The sequence below is a fragment of the Bactrocera latifrons genome, unplaced genomic scaffold, assembly GCF_001853355.1.
Source record: "Bactrocera latifrons isolate USDA-ARS-PBARC rearing strain unplaced genomic scaffold, ASM185335v1 scaffold_386, whole genome shotgun sequence".
NCBI classification, from domain to species: Eukaryota; Metazoa; Arthropoda; class Insecta; order Diptera; family Tephritidae; genus Bactrocera; species Bactrocera latifrons.
The window spans coordinates 31021-36505 of NW_017537030.1; the positions used below are offsets into that span (position 1 = coordinate 31021).

Here is a 5485-nt window from a genome sequence, read left to right on the forward strand (position 1 = left end):
AAATAAAAAGAAAAAAATTAAATCAAATAACTCAATAATATACATATGTATATACTAAAAATTATTATTAATACGACAGCAGCGGACTTAATGAGAGAGTTTTATCATTTTCATTCATTGACTCCTTCTCCAAATCCGCTGTGAATTTTGATCGTTTTAAACCTAATTTTTGTTCTAATGACAACATTTTTAGCTTACTTTGTAAATTTCGGTTTCTAAGAGTTCAAGCTTCAACTCCTCATGTCTATCTTGTAAATTATATGTTCTTTTCCTGTTGGTTGGTCTCGTCCTTTCTGGTTGGATTTGTTCCAATGTATTGTCCAAATTGGAGGACACTCCATCACTTTCGGACTGGCCGAGATCCAGAACAACTGTCGACTCATTGCCCAAAATGTCAAGTATGTAGTTGTCGACTTCATCCAGCAATACGTTTTTACCACCCGCAGTGCCTGTCCTCTTGGCATTGTCCTTTTACGCCTAAAATGAAGCGAATTTTTATTATTTATTAAATTATAACTTGCTAATTATTAAAAAAAAAACAAGATCCTGCTGTGCATGTACACGAAGTAAGAATTGAATCTTGTTGAAAATAACTGTTAGCTGCAGCAAAAAATCCAACGAATAAAAATAATTTAATTGTCGCAGCGAATAACGGTGTAAACAACAAAACTACAAAAATACTCTTGCAATTTTGTTGCCTTAGCTGGAATTAGACCGTTTGTGCATTTAAATAAATTTCACTCACTTGCAAGCTCACTTGCTTTTATTTAATTGCTATTCCTAGAATCGACCGAAAATTCTTTGAAAATAAAAAATTTTAACAAAATTACCAAAGTTCGGCTCTTCCAAAGGCCAAATAAATTATCTCTTGCATTCGCGATTAGCAGCAGCAAGTCCGAGGGATTGTGCCGTCTTTAGAACTTCAGTCCAACCATCTTGCTTTTGCATTTTGCAAGTTGCATTATTTTGAAAAGATCCAAATAAAGAATCCTTAAATGCAGATAAATATATTTATTGCATATTCATGTATACATTCTAAATATGATAATCAAAATAAACTTACTTTTTTCCCCTTTATAACTTGTAAAACGGCCAATTTATTTTCTTTGTTTTGTGCACGCGACATAGCACTCTAAATAATAAAGAGAAACTGAGCAATATTATCGAAACGTACATTGCTTTGCTCCACTTCTCATTGAGAGCGCTTAGCACATTATTAGAAAAGTTTTTTCTATTTGCAAAGCAAAAGAAATTGTTGGTGCAACGCTTATCAAATCAACTTATCCAAAGTGCTCGTCAGTTTCGACAAGTTGAAAAGCTTATTGATAAGTTTAAAGTGCAACACTCATCAACTTTACTTTTCAAAAAAAAAAAACTCTTTTCAAAAATTTGCAAAGTGAAAAGTGCTAAGTGAATGGTGCAATAGGGCCCAGATCCATTAAATAGAAAAAAAGGTATTTAATTTTTTTTTTGGTAGCGGCTTTCATCAGCCACCCTGTACTTGTTAGAAAAAGTGAAATAAAAATTAATAAGAAGAAAATATTAATGGCAATTTTGTTATTGTTAGAAGACCAAAATGAATTTAATGAAAAAATGCGTTTATTACTAAATGAGTTAACCTTTATGTCAACAGAGAATTTTACATACGCACGTCAACAGACAGCATACCCGGGTAAAAGCATATATTTTGTATGAAGATTAGTGTAGCGTAAGGTGAAAAGGAGGTTCGCTTCACATTCTTACATGTTTGCAGTTACATTTTTAATTTCAAAGTGAAAAGTAAAGATTGTGTTTTGCAAAAATAATTACAAAATGGCAGATGGAGATTGGTTAGAGCCTGAATTTGAATATGACTCTCATGAAAATATCTGGGAGAGAAGAGAGGAGTATGGGTGTCCAGATAGCGAAGAAGAGCCGATGACATTTGAAAATGAAAACGACAATGAGCCTATAATAAATTCAGCTGACTCTGATGTGGAAGACGTACAGCCGCCTGAATACCATCCAGAGTACGATAGTGACGATGATATAGATGAAGAGCCAGTGGAACTAGGAAATTCTGCTAGTTACACGAGCAGTGATCAGACAATTTGGAGTGGCACACAACCACAAAACACCAGAGTAAGAGCGCACAACGTGCTAAGATCTGGAGTGAACGGGCCAAGTCGCCTAACTGATGGTAAAACTATAATGGAAACGTTCAAGCTAATAATGACAAACGATATGTGTGACGTAATAATCCGTGAAACAAACAGAAAAGCCAATACAGTGTTTGATATGATAAATGAATGCAACCCAACATCAGAGCGACGTGTTTGGAAAGCAGAAACAGAAACAGAATTCGACGCATATTTGGGATTGTTGCTGCTTGGTGGCGTTACTCACTCTGGCTACGTTCACAGAAAAGATTTGTGGAAGACAACTGCATATCCACTGTTTCGAGCTTCAATGAGCGTCAGACGATTTTGGGAAATAAGTCGTTTCATCCGATTTGATAATGGAATAACGCGGGAGCATCGCAAACAATATGACAAAGCGGCTGCCATATCTGACATATTTGTGATGATGAATAGCAATTTACGAAAATATTACACCGCATCAGCCAACGTGACAATTGATGAGCAGCTGTACCCGTTCCGCGGAGGCACTGGTGGTTGTGCGACTCAATTACGTCGTATCCACTCAAAGGGCAAATCTACACAGGAAAAGCAGCGTCCAGCGAACGTGAGGGAAATATGGGTGAAATAGTGGTCAAAGACTTATGCGTGGACATGTTCCGTGGAAGTGGACGCAACATTGTTTGTGACAACTTTTTCACAACACACAACTTAGCAAAACAATTGATGAACGATCACAAATTGTCCATACTGGGCACAGTCAACAAGMCAAAACAATTGTCCATTGCAAAAGGGCGCCAACCAGAATCCACCATATTTGCATTCAGTGAGAGCGTTGCCATGTGCTCATATGTTCCTAAAAAGAACAAAGCTGTTGTGCTTCTATCTACAATGCACTATGATATGCAAATTGTTGGTCCTAGACGTAAACCAGCTATGATAATGGATTACAACAAGTACAAAGGTGGCGTTGACAATATGGACAAATGCCTTGCTGAGTATTCCACCAAACGACGTACAAATAGATGGCCTTTGGCGTTTTTTTTTATAATATTCTGGATGTCGCATATATTATTTACATGGAGAAAAATCCACACATGAAGGTGTCAACAGCACGGCGCAGGGAATTTCTGCACAATCTCAGCGAGCAACTGGCCCGTGCGGAGGTAGATGTCAGGTGCACCAATCCGCAAATATCGAAAATTTTCTCAACGCGCAACGCAATAGAAGCTATAAATGATGCACCTTTGCGACTGGCAACGGCACCACCAGATGCAGAGGAGCGTGACAACACTGGTCGACTAAAGTTGAAGGGTTCCTGCTACTTATGTCTCAGAAGACGCCAGACTCGAAAAGCATGCTCATTCTGCGGCAAGCCCATTTGTTCAGAGCACTAAAAGGATATGCCGCGCTGTCTGAATTGCCCATAAATAGTAATACAATTATTTTAATTTTCAATTTTTTCCAATTTATTGTCAAATTATATAATATTATTGTTAATAAATTAAATAAAAATTAATGAATTTCAAAAAAAAATTATTTTTTCGCTTTTTTCAGTATTGTTGCTTGAAAATTCAATGTGTTACCCGGGTATGCTCTCTGTTGACGTAAGGATTAGTTGTTCGTTTTTGGTCATATCTCAGTTCCAGGTGGTCCAGTCCGGCTCAGATTTAACCACAATACGTAGAACCCTCCAGACTAGGCAATCATGAAATTTCAAGTTGATCGGACTTACGGATGGCACTTTAAAGGCAAAAAAGTTACCCGGGTGACGCTCTGTTGACATAAAGGCTAAAAGAGAATAGAGTGAAAGTAATTGCAATACTAGCCTATAATTCAATCTTAAGAGCTCAGCCACACATACAAAATGTTTGGAAATTTTAGATGTATCCGCTGCTGATGTTGAGCTACCCAATGGGAGCGAGTTCGTCAATGTCATTACTGGCGGTTCAGATGACATTGGTACAGTTGGCATTGGTTCTGGTGATCCTATAGGTATAGATGCAAGAAGTAATGTTGAATTAGATATGCTTTGAAGAAATAATAATTTTAATAATAAATGTGTAAAACTCAGCTTACTACAGTAAATGATTTGTAGATTTCAGCAGTATTGGCTGCCGTCAGACCGATCAGTGTCGGCAGAATATTTTTCCAGGGACCACTAGTGTCGACTTTAAAACCACTAAGAGACCACTAGCGCTCTCTCCAAGCTGAACTAACTAATTTAAATATTTAAAAGAAAAGTCATAAAATTGAAATTTAAGGTATTTTAAATAAATAATTATTATTAATCACCAGCTAATTTAAAAGTTTATACTTTTAAAATGATAAAAATACATCAAAAATATTAAATTATTTTTATGTATTGAACTAATAACAGAGATTAAAATTTTTTTATTTTTTATTTTTGTAATTAAAGATTAAAAATGTTTTCTTCTTCTGAAGAACTATCGACAATATTTTGAAGCTCATTTTCTTGAGAACGATAAGTATCTTTAGTTCCAATTTATTTGTCTTATACGTAGCTCTTTAAAAGCTTAGCAATTGTGAAGAATATATATTAWTTTTTTGTATTTACCGTCAGAGGATATTTACCACTAAAAAAAAACCGCCAGCCACAAAAAAAGTTTTTTCCCACTAGCGGGAAAGTAAAACCACTAGTTTTAGTGGTAAAACCACTGAGTTGGCAGCACTGAGTCCGATAATTTAATGGACCGCCTCAAAATGTTTTAATCCCATAGATGTGCAAATTTCGTTTAGCACGTCGCAAGTCTTCGACTCGTTCACGCCAATAATAAAACAAAACATTTTCGTCACTGTTTGTTCACATTGATCGTTGTTTATTTCCATCCACCTAAAATTATTAAAATTAGGTTTTGTAAATATAGAAGCACATAATACAATTAGCAATACAAAAATGACTTACCTCTAACGCTTTTCTTAAATCTTTTGTTTACGTTTTTATCTTCTTCTTTCTATCAATCACCGTTCACAATTGCAAAAATCTGTAATTTTTAGCCAATGTTACCTAATAAAATTTGGTAAATTCAGCTAAATGCACGACATTTTTGTACATTACTAATTTGCATCAAATGGGTCAATTGCGCAAGTTAATGCGTACTAAGGCCGCTAATGCAAATTAGCGCTGAATTATTTATTTGTAGAATTAGCCTGTCAGGGCTATAACTCTCTAAAATTTAGAGGATTAAATGGGAGTTAGCAACGGAGTTATCTTCACTAACTCCTGATTTAATCCGTTTTAATGTATTTAATTCGGATTATCGCTCCTGTCTGTCAATGCAATTATTGACGTGCAAGAGATAGGCAACAATTTACCGATAGAACGTTCGACTTTAGAAGTGCTGGCA

At 35.7% G+C, this 5485-nt stretch overlaps 1 long non-coding RNA gene across 1 annotated transcript; it reads right to left on the bottom strand.

The window, feature by feature from the left end:
- Nucleotides 1–3684: 3684 nt before the first annotated feature.
- LOC108972218 lies at nt 3685–4329 on the bottom strand. Its single transcript, XR_001993616.1, has 3 exons — nt 4197–4329; nt 3982–4106; nt 3685–3908 (listed from the first exon to the last, which is right to left on the bottom strand). It is a non-coding gene; the product is annotated as an uncharacterized LOC108972218 (long non-coding RNA).
- Nucleotides 4330–5485: the final 1156 nt, after the last annotated feature.